The 12,434-nt window shown below is 37.9% G+C and overlaps 1 protein-coding gene across 12 annotated transcripts in view; it reads right to left on the minus strand.

The window, feature by feature from the left end:
- MTMR2 (myotubularin related protein 2) overlaps positions 1-12,434 on the minus strand; it is a gene marked incomplete at its 5' end in the record, with an annotated part of 107,549 nt that overhangs the window by 45,281 nt on the left and 49,834 nt on the right. The gene's annotated exons all lie outside the window — the stretch shown is intronic.

Here is a 12,434-nt window from a genome sequence, read left to right on the forward strand (position 1 = left end):
AAGACTATAATGCTGGCATGTGTAACATGTGAAGTTGCTGTTTTTCTACAAAACATGTACTGAGTGCCTACTTTGTATAAGGTACCACACAAAACACTACGTTTTCTCACTGACTCCGACAACAGCCCTATAAGAGTAGGTATTATCATCCTCATTTCTTAGATGAGGAAAAAGAGGCCAGAATTAACTTGTTCAAGATCCTATAGCTAAAAAGTGTCAGAGCCTAGATGTGAATTATAGTTTTGGTGGACTAGGAAGCCCATTTTCTTTCCCTTAAGCCATGCTCAAATGCCTTAGTGCATTTAGACTTGGATGAAATCCAACTCTTATGTAGATTTAATGTTTAGAGAATTTGGAAATGATGTTGATAAAGAATCTTACTGAAAAAGAGATATTTAATAAATTAAAATCAAGATCAACATTTATTAAGTAGTTACCTTATGAAGGATGTTACACTGGATTCCAAGAATGTAAAGGTACAGAATCATGGTTCTAATGGATTTACAACCCAGAGACCACACACATACACACATGCACGCAGGCACACGCGCGCGCAATTGTCATATGCTAAATACCGCAATTGTCATATGCTAAATATCACAATTGTAATATGCTAAATATCGCAATTGTCGTATGCTAAATATCTCAATTGTCATATGCTAAATACATCCCGCTAACTGCCAAATGCCTCCCCTTTCACCTCTTTCACTGCCAAACAAATAACCTTCACTGTCGCCAGTTCTTTACCTCCCATTAATTCCTCAACCTTCTGCAATCTGGCTTTACCACCTAACCCAACCCCTTCCAGGGAACCTGTTTTCTCCCCAATAACCTCCTCATTGTTAAAGACAATAGGTATTTCTCAGTCTTTATTTCTATCTCCTAGCTACATGTGATACTATGTGCACTTGCCTGCTTCTTGAAAGTACACTCTCCTGGCTAAACTCTTCCTTCTCTGGCCATTCTTTTTCAATGACCTTTATATGCCCTTTTCTCTACCCTCCCTATTTCTTCAAGGTCTGTCCATTTCTCACTTTACTCACTTCCTGTTGATTTCATACCTTATCTATGACATTACCTAACTTCAATCTACATTGTCAGCCAAGATTTTTCTTGGACTCTAGTTCCATACATCCGACTGCTTAAATGTTCCTCTCCATCTAGATTTCCCACAGACACTCTGAACTCAACAGATTTAAAATTGATCTGTGTTCCATACTTAGCAAGAGGCACTACCATCCATTTGGTTGTCCTAGCCTGTCTGGGGGAGGGCCGAGCAGTGGTCTCTGTGAGCAGACTCAGGCCTTCTACTTCCAACTCAATTTGTTTCATTAGACTAAGAACCAATACTACTAGAAAAAAGATTCTTAATTTTTTTTTAAATAGCTTTTGACTTATTTCCTTCCATCCAAAAAGTAGACTTAGAGTCCTCAAAAGAAGGTAAAAGGGAGAAAAAACAAGGTATTACCACTGCCTTAAAGGTCACCTTCTGCAGGCCGTCAAAACTGAGCTAGATGTCTGCCATGCGTGAGCTCCTATCTGGCATTTACTACACCTCTCTAATTGCCTGTCCGTTTTCTTCCATACTAGACCCCTAGAGAAGAGGTACCATACCTTATACAATTTTGAATTCCCAATAAAAATATAACACGAGGCACATATGTAATTTTTAATTGTCTTGTAGTCACATTAGAAAAAGAAAAAACAGCAAAAATTGATTTTAAAAATATATTTTATTTAATCTAGTAAGTCAAAACTATTGTCATTTCAACACGTAATATTTTTAAGTATTAATGAGATATTTTATATTCTTTTATTCATACTAAGCCTTCAAAATCCAGAGTATGTTTTATACTTCTAGCACATCTCAACCAGACCAGCCGCATTTCCAGTGTTCAATAGCCATCTATCTAGTGGTGCCCATATTGGCAGCACTAATCCAATGAATCTAATTCTTACTGATAGTCAAGTCATTCCCTAGTTTAAGTTAGGTGCTTAGGGAGGATTACACAAAAGGGTTAGACATTACTTCCACAGCCCAATGCTCACCTAAGGCCAATAAAGGAAGAACTACAAAGAACAAATTACTTCTGTTCAATAAATTTGCAATCTAAACAAATTCATACTTTTGAAAATTTTAAAATTTATTTCAGAAAGTCACCTTAGTGCAATACCTAAAGAACTGAAATATATACACACATACATACTTTTTTAATATTCCACATTCTAAAACTCAAAAAAGGTCATATTTTTGAATGGTATCTCATTGCCAGTTCCTGATATAGTGTTTTATGTAGTCATAAAAGAAACTTAAGAAAAAAGGAAGAGAGAGAAGTAGGGAATGAAGGAGAAAGGGCGGGCCCATGAAGATGCAGACAAACAGGATAAAAACTTGCACTATGCAAATATATAGACTTCCTGGCTTCAAATCCTGACTGTGCTACATGTTAGCTAAGTACTCTTAGACAAGTGTTCAACTTCTTTATGCCTCATTTTTTCCACCTATAAAATGGTGATAATTACAGTATGCCACAAAAGGGCTGTTATAACTTAAATGAGTTAATACACTTAAAGCATTTATATCAGTGTTGACACAAAATATATACTTAATAAGTATTTTATATTTATAGAAATAATAATAGTAAAATTAATAATAATAGTAAAAATTTAGACTAACAAGACTGCCAGAATCTGGTAAGAATTTCTACTAATTATGAAAACAATTAGATCAAAAGATATGAATAATAACTAACACACAGTATACTGAAAAAACCAAACAAGGCTACACATGTGAAAGATCACATAAAGGGAATCTGCTTTATCCTTTGCCCACTGTCTACCACTTGATTTGGAAATACAAAGATTATGTCACTTCCAAAGCTGGGCACTAGTTCTCTATTGCACAGGTATACCTTCTTATAGTTGCTATAGTGTTGTTCCCCATGATTTCCTCTCTTTCTATATTTCTATACTCAGAAGGAAGCTGCAAACCCCAGAAAATGTGTGTTGTAGACAGGTGTGGAGAGAAAGGCAGTTCTGGCAGAGGCACAGGTGTATGACGAGGTACAATCTTCATAAGTAAAGCTTTGCAAAGTGAGAAAAGACACAGGGAAACGCATGCAAGTAGTGCATGTTGAGAATCATAGGCTCTCTTACACTCTTGGACTAGAAGGTCAGAGAGCAAGACAATGAAGAGAAGCAAGATAGATAGCTTTGTTTGGAAAATCTGCACCAGATGACAGACTTTTAATAATAGGCACACACTGGAGGTTACACATGAACAACTCACTTTAGAGCTCAAGATACAAAAAGGAACTCAAACAAGTACACAAAGCAGGGCCAAGGGCAATCCAGACCCTTTGTTTACTGGCAAACACTGATTCTGAACCAATCTATCCTTAATGAAACAGAAGAGAAAAAAAAATAGGGCCTAAAAACAAGATTGTTTGACAAGAAAAAGGTAGTATCAGCCTGAAGCTCAAAAAAAGAGCAGTTCTCTGAAAATATTCCTATAAGCATTAGTAGAAACAATGTAAAAACTATGTGGCATACCAAAAGGAAACCAGCCTATCCCCTGGGAAACAGGAATAGAAAGGAGAGACTGCAACTAAGAGAAGTGGGTAAAATAAGGAATTACTACAAAAAAATTTAAATGTAACAGCAGAAATAAAATCTGTGCTGGAGTTAATAAAGAACTGAATGCATTATTCAGAAGACAGCATTTATGTACAGGGCAAACGTGAAAAATCCTCTAACAATTTGTAGAAAAGAACAGACATAAAAATCATGAGAGAAGATGATAACCAATAAAAGAATTCTATTCCCTAAAGGAAAAAATTAAAACAGCATAGAAGCAACAATCCAATATGTAATTGAAGAACATGTCTTTGAAATGAGTAAAGATTTTCTAAGTTTGCTGATCAAAATAATTTATAATGTTCCACATAAAAATCAGTGAACAGACATATATGGGTGTATCTCAGCAAAAATTTTTGAACTGTAATTAAAAGACAAACTATGAAAATATAGACAAAAATGTTTAGAAAGAGAGAATTTATATACAAAAGCAAAATCAGGCTACCTTCAAATTTCTCTGTAAAGCCATATTCTAGAAGACAATAAGAAAATGTTATCAGATTCTTGAAAGAAAATGCTGTGACCTCTCTAATATGGAAGTCATTCTCAGATATGCCAAGTCAACAAAAATGTAACCCACATGTCCTGCTTTTGAAAAAAGAAAAAAATTACCGAAGGCAGTAATTAAGGTGAAAAAGGGGAATGAAAATTAAAACTTATATGTAAGAAATTTGTGGTACCCAGTGAAGACAAGTTTTTTATATCCTAACTGCCTTCCAGCCAAAAAAACAAACAAACAAAAGAAAACCCATTTGGTGGCAGTAGCCACCATACTAACCTCTCTGAGTCTTAGTTTCATCATTTATATTATTACAGTAAAATTAATATCCACCTTACAGGTTTGTGAATATGAAATGAGATAGCTGCATCATAAAGGGATTTGCAAGATGCTATTAAAATATAAGAAATACTTATTATTCACTTAACAGAAGTATCAACATAAATTTGCACTGTCTCTTCTCACGATGGCTTGTTCACATGGTGCTTTATTCCTCTGCTCTAAAATACACAGGGATTAATATTTGAGACAGCATGTCATAAAGGGAACCATATATCTCTCTAACTCTTGATCTACTAACTTCTAGACTTAGCTACAGAATAGCAAGCATCTTACTATTCTAAAGAAAGCAGCAAGAGAAGTGATGCTAGCTTCATGGTAGCATAAGGCATCCCTCACTTTCATTGTCCTTTAACATCTAAAATTTTGTATCTCTCCATGAACAAAAGTGTCCCCATGGGAGCTATGGAATCCAGCACCATATGCCGAGGGACCTAGAAGGAGTCTCCCCCACCACTGCATCATGTAAAAAGCAGACAGAACCTGATACAGGCTGTGGAGCCAGCAGGAGCCTGTGAACTGACTCCAACCCCTCTTAACTGCAGTACCTGGAAAACAATGACTTGAGCAAATACCCACAGATGAGAAAGCCTTTATGGAAGTTCAGGTTTCTAAAGAAGTTCCAGCACTCCAGCTGGAACAACAACAAAAAAATAACAAGTTTGGACCCATTAGAGTAAGAGGAGCTTTGCCAGTATCACCCCTCCCCCCAAGGTGGCACAGCCTGGAGAAAAAGGTTTGGAATTCCTCTGGGGAAAAGGGAAAACAGTGAGTGAGCACACAGCCTTCCCAGTTGTGGGGACACTGCTAAAGAAACCCACCTCTCTCCCACAGCCTCAGAGCATTATTAAAGCAAGAGCTCCGTGACTGGGGGAAGGGAGGAGTTCAGGAAAGAGGTAGGTAAGAATACCAGAGGGCATTAAATGGATGTGGTTCTCTGCATTCTAGACTCCAGGAGGAAGGCCACCATGAGTCACTGGAAAAACTTCATCCAAAGATCCCCTAATCTGACCCACCAGAACTCCCAATGCCCCAAATGCCACATCCAGACCCTCCCCACTCTGCAGCCAGCTCCTTGTTCACATTTCCAAGGGCAACAACAGTGAGAGTAAGCTCAGGTAGACAGGGAGTATACACAGAAAACAAGCCAGGGTCTATGGGCAAGGGAGAAACCACAATCTTGAGCTGTAGCACCACCCTCTGGAAAATGAAAGAGAGGTTAACCAACAGCCAGCCTGGGTCACAGTAAGATTTAGAGAAGACATACAAGCTTAACAATTCTGCCACCAGAGGGAGCAAGAAGTGTGGAGCTGATGTACCCATACAAGGTCACAGAAAGCCCCAGACCACAAGTAGGATCAACAAAAAGTATCTCTCAGCTAGTAAAGATTGGAGGAAGCAACTTACTTCAAATGCCAAAACAGCAATGTAAAACTACAAGGAACATGAAGAATAAAGGAACTGTGACATTACCAAAAGATCATAATTATCCCCCCAGTAACTGAAGGCAAAGACACAGAGATCTGTGATTTATCCAATAAAGAATTCAAAATAGCCATCTTGAGGAAACTCAATGATCTACAAGAAAATAAAGAGACAATTTAACAAAATCTGGAAAACAATACATGATCAAAATGAGAAATAAACAGAGATAGAAATCATTAAAAGAACCAAACATGAATTCTGGAGCTGAAGAATTCAATGAATGAAATGAAGAATGCAAGAGAAAGCATCAACAGCAGAACAGAAGAGTCAGAAAATAGAATCCATGAGTTAGAGGATAGGAACTTTGAAATAACCCAGTCAGAGGAGAACAAAGAAGAAAGAATGAAAAAGAATAAAGAGGGCCTACATGATCTATGGAACACTATCAAAAGAATCAATAGCAGAATCATTGGAGTTCCAGAAGGAGAAGAGAAAAGAAAGGGGGAATAAAGCTTATTAAAAAAAATAATGGCTGAAAACTTCCCAAACCTGGGGAGAAGGTTGGACATCCAAGTTCATAAAGCTAATAGATCCCCCACTGTTTCAATTCAAAACTATTTTCTCCAAGACACATTATACTCAAACTGTCAAAAATCAAAGACAAAGAGAAAATCCTAAGAGCAGTAAGATAAAGATTGTAAACTACAAAGGAACCCCCACTAGGCTATCAGCAGATTTCTGAGCAGAAACCTTTCAGGCCAGGAGAGAGTGGAATGAATGATATATTCAAAGTGCTGAAAGGAAAAAATTGCCAGCTAAGAATACTCTATCCAACAAAGGTATCCTTCAGAAATGAAGACATTCCCAGATGAATAAAAAGCTAGATCAGCCATATAAAATCACCACTAGATCTACTTTACAAAAAATGCTGAAAGGAATTCTTCAAGCTGAAATGAAAAAACACTAATAGTAACATGAAAATATACAATTCACTGATAAAGGTAAATATACAGTGAGGTTCAGAAAATTCTAATTCTGTAATAGGATGGTGTGTTAACCACTTAACTTTAAACATTATATAGTTTAAAGGAAAAGACTATTAAAAATAACTAGAGCCAGTATAATTTCTTCATGAATACACAATATAAAAAGAGGTAAATTTTAACACTAAAAACATAAAAAGTTCAAAGCAATCCCTATCAAATTTCCACTGGCATTTTTCAACAGAAATACAAAAAAAAATCCTAAAATTTGTATGAAACCACAAAAGATCTTGAATAGCCAAAGAAATCTTGAGAAAGAACACAGCTGGAGGCATACTTCCTGATTTCAAACTATATTACAAAGCTATAGTAGTCAAACAGTGTGGTATTGGCATAAAAAAATACACATAGATCAATGGAACAGAATAGAGAGCACAGAAATAAAACCACTCATCTACAGTCAATTAATTTACAACAAAACTGCCAAGAATATACAATGGGGAAAGGACAGTCTCTTTAACAAATAGTGCTGGGAAAACTGGACAGCCAAATGCAAAAGAGTGAAAATAGACTCCTATCTTACACCATACACAAGAATCAACTCAAAAGGAATTAAAGACTTGAATGTAAGACCTAAAAGCATAAAATCCTAGAAGAAAATATAAAGGATAAGCTCCTTGACATCAGTCTTGGCAATGATATTTTGGATTTGACACCAAAAGCAAAGGCAAAAAAAGCAAAAATAAACAAGTGGGACTATATCGAACTAAAAAGCTTCTGCACAATAAAGGAAACCATCAACAACAAAAAAAGACAACCTACCAAATGGGAGAAAATATTTGCAAATCATATATCTGATAAGGGGTTAATATTGAATACATAGAGAACTGATACAACTCAATAGTGTGTCTGGAAATTTTTATAATAAAATATGGGGGTTGCAGCTCTATTTACAATAGCCAGGACATGGAAGCAACCTAAGTGTCCATCAACAGATGAATGGATAAAGAAGATGTGGCACATATATACAATGGAATATTACTCAGCCATAAAAAGAAACGAAATTGAGTTATTTGTAGTGAGGTGGATGAACCTAGAGTCTGTCATACAGAGTGAAGTAAGTCAGAAAGAAAAAAAGAAATACTGTATGTTAACACATATATATGGAATCTAAGGGAAAAAAAGGTCATGAAGAACCTAGGGGCAAGACGGGAATAAAGACACAGACCTACGAGAGAATGGACTTGAGGATATGGGGAGGGGGAAGGGTAAGCTGTGACAAAGTGAGAGAGTGGCATGGACATATATACACTACCAAACGTAAAATAGATAGCTAGTGGGAAGCAGCCACATAGCACAGGGAGATCAGCTCGGTGCTTTGTGACCACCTAGAGGGGTGGGATAGGGAGGGTGGGAGGGAGGGAGACGCAAGAGGGAAGAGATATGGGAACATATGTATATGTATACCTGATTCACTTTGTTATAAAGCAGAAACTAACACACCATTGTAAAGCAATTATACTCCAATAAAGATGTTTAAAAAAATAAATTAAATTAAATTAAATTAAATTAAATATGGGGGGAGTGGGGAGAGTAAGGATTTTAAACTTGACCAGTCATGTTAAGGAAAACCACTGCAGGTCTCTGATAGAGGTAAATGGCATGGTCATAAAGGTGCACAAAACTGTATATGATAAAGATGAAAGGATAATAATCTAGGACAGAAATATCAGAATCCTGGATTAGTCTGTGGTAGGAGAAATAAAGATGCATATGAAATAGCTTGTTGGAAGAAGTGATCAAATTTGACCCTAGGTTTACAAAAAAAATACAAGCAATTATTGAGTAATACAGGATGCTTTTTACTTGAAGAGAACTGCATTTCAGATATGTCAGTGATGAAAAAAGAAATGCAGATTAAACAAAGAAAGGAGTTAAGGTCAAAACAAGAGGTCAACTCAAAAACACCAGGGTCCTACCTTCCTAAAATGAGAGTAGAGAAACTAAGACAGCAAAGCCAGACTGATTCATTAGGTTTGTCAGCATTCACATGGAACTGTCTTCAGCAGAGAAAAAGTTATATAACCCTCAGATATGAGAGGAAGAGAGAAATTCCCCCCAGAAGAAACCCCCTGGAATACATAAAACACTTCCTCATACTGGACCAAAGTCATGTTACTAAGTGGCTATCCATTCTGTTTCCTATCAGATGTATTAGATGCTGGCCTGCCTCAAGAGCTCTGGCTATATCAATAGATAAGATTATATAAAATCTGCTCTTTACTAGCACTTAATACAATATTTAATCCTTTTCTTAACTATCAAGACAAGTGTATTGATCACATTAAAATCTTACTGGTGGAAAAAAACACACAGGTTGAAATGTATAATTTTTTATTCCTAAAACATAATTCAGTTTTGCTCTCTCCCAACCATGTTTTTTTCCCCCCATTTTCTTCCATGCCCTCTTTATCAAACTATTTTCGAAGTGCTCAGTAACTTTCCATGCGACTCTAACCTACCTCCCTTTCTCTCCTTCTCTCTGATCAGGAAATTACTATAAAGGAAATTCAGAAACCTTGTCTATAATGATGATCTGGAAGTTGGCAAGTTTATGGGTCAGTTTTCACATGGAATGTCAGATGACAGAAAGACAGGAAAGAATTTTTCTGAAATCTGCAAAACACTAAATTATAATCACCTGAAAGGGAAAAATGAGTCTGTAGAAGTTATACACTATCTCTCACAGCTTCTTTATGTACTAGAACTGTGAAGAAAAAAATAATGAACTTACTCTTCATTGGATAATTCTATTAAAGAAAATTATTTTACATCAATTTCACTTTATTCTATTTTTATACTTCACTGACAAACCACAAAGTATGCAAATGAATCATACAAACCAAAATCTGAAGAGGACAGACTGGTGTCTGGGATGGATCTTACTGGTTACATATTTGAAAGCACATCCAAATTCAAGCACAAGGAAGCCCGTTCTTTCTATAACACTGCCAAGGACACTGGTTTTCAGCTGAAACCACAATTAGTAAGATATGGATAATATTACATCACCATCAATGATTGAACAACAACAAAAAAAGGGCGAGTATCTACAGAGGAACAGTCTGGAAAGCATCACTTCATGCCATGGGTTGAACTGTGCCCCTCAATAAACATAGGTTGAGGTACTAACTGACAGCACCTTGGAACATGACCTTATTTGGAAACAGGGTCACTGCAGATGTAATTAGTTAAATGAGGATATACTGGATAGGGTGGACCCCTAATCCAATATGACTGTCGTCTATATAAGAAGACATCCCTAGAAGACACAGAGATACCGGGATAATGCCATGTGAAGATGGAGGCAGAGATTGGAGTGATGGATCTACAAGCCAAGGAACACCAAGGATCGTTGGTCCTCCCCAGCAGCTAGAAAAGAGGTATCGAACAGATTCTTCCTCTGAACCCTCAGAAGTAACCAACCCTCTCAACATCTTGATTTTAGATTATGAGAAAGAAAGAAAAATCACTGTTTTTCTATCCTCTACTCTCAACACTTCTGACACCAGACGTGTGGTTTTTTCCACACCAAGTAATTCTCCAATTCTCAGCGGATACCAACGGGGTGTCCTATAACTCAGTTACTACACTATCACCCGTAGTTAGTGCAGACTTCACATTGTAAGGGCTTAGTCCCACAAGACTGCCCCCTACTTCAAGCACCAATCTCAAGTCCCAGGTTGCCAATTGTACTTCTGACCAATCGTTCATAAATCAGGGGTTCCCACAACCCCTCCTTGGGTTCAATAATTTGCTAAAATGGTTCACAAAACTCAGGGAAACACCTTACTTACATTCGCCAGTTTATTATGAAGGACAGAACTCAGAAACAACCAGATGGAAGACCTACGTAGGGCAAGGAATGGGGTATGAGGCTGTGTGGAATTTCCATGCCCTGTCTGGGCATATTACTCTCCCAGAACCTCAAAAGTGTTCACTTATCACTTAGAAAATGACAAAAGTTTTAGGAGCTCTGACCAAGATTTAAGGATGAAGACCAATATATATATATATATTTCTTATTACATACTCCAGAACTGTGAGAGAATAAATTTTTGTTGTTTTAAGCCACCCAGTTTGTGTATTCTGTTACAGCAGCCCTAGGAATGAACACACCTAATATCAAGAAAAATTTTCAAGTTTAAATCTTAAAATGCAAGGTGTTCATAACTGCCAAAACTTGGAAGCAACAGAAAAGTCCTTCAGTGAGTGAATGGATAAACAAACTGTGGTACATCAATACAAAGGAGTATTATTTAGTGATAAGAAGAAATGAGCTATCAAGCCACAAAAAGATATGGAGGAATCTCAAAGGCATACTGCTAAGTAAAAGAAGCCAATCCGGCTATGTATTAGATGATTCCAACTATATGACGTTCTGGAAAAGCAAAACTATGGAGACAGTAAAAAGATCAGTGGTAGTCAGGGGTTCAGGGAGAAGGGGGAGGGACAAATAGGTGGAGTAAAGAGTGCTTTTAGGGTAGTGAAACTACTTTGTATGATACAGTAATGGTGGAAACATGTCATTATACATTTGTCAAAACCCATAGAATGTACCACACAAAGACTGAACCCTAATGTAAACTATGGATTTTAATTAGTATTATTATGTGTCGGTATTGGTTCATCAATTATAACAAATGCACCACACTAATATGTAAATAGGAGAAACTGTGGAGGTTGAGGAGGGGAATAACATAGGGCTGCAACTTTTTTTAAAAAAATAACTTAGAACATTAAAATAACCACAAAAACAACTACCATTGGGACTTCCCTGGTGGCACAGTGGTTAAGAATCTGCCTGCCAATGCAGGGGACACGGGTTCGAGCCCTGGTCCGGGAAGTTCCCACAGGCCGCAGAGCAACTAAGCCTGCGCGCCACAACTACTGAGCCTGTGCTCTAGAGCCCGCGAGCCACAACTACTGAGCCCACGTGCCACAACTACTGAAGCCCGTGCACCTAGAGCCCGTGCTCCGCAACAAGAGAAGCCACCATAATGAGAAGCCTGCACACCGCAACTAGAGAAAGCCCGCACGCAGCAACGAAGACCCAACGCAGCCAAAAATAAATAAATTTTAAAAATTAAAAAAAAACAACACAAACTACCATCTATGACCAATATCATTTCATAAAAGAAAGGAGACTTTTACTTATTTTTTATTTATGGCTGTGTTGGGTCCTCGCCTCTGCGCGAGGGCCCTCCCCACCTGCGGCAAGTGGGGACCACTCCTCACCGCGGCGCGCGGGCCCCCCACGGCCGCGGCCTCCCCCGTTGCGGAGCACAAGCTCCAGATGCGCAGGCTCAGCAATTGTGGCTCACGGGCCCAGCCGCTCCGCGGCACGCGGGATCCTCCCAGACGAGGGCTCAAACCCGTGTCCCCTGCATCGGCAGGCAGACTCCCAACCACTGCGCCACCAGGGAAGCCCCCAAGAAAGGAGACTTTTAAAACCAAGAAGTTAGAATGATATAATCCTGTGATAAAGAACA

This window comes from Balaenoptera borealis (assembly GCF_965194805.1).
Source record: "Balaenoptera borealis genome assembly, chromosome: 11".
Lineage (NCBI taxonomy): Eukaryota > Metazoa > Chordata > Mammalia > Artiodactyla > Balaenopteridae > Balaenoptera > Balaenoptera borealis.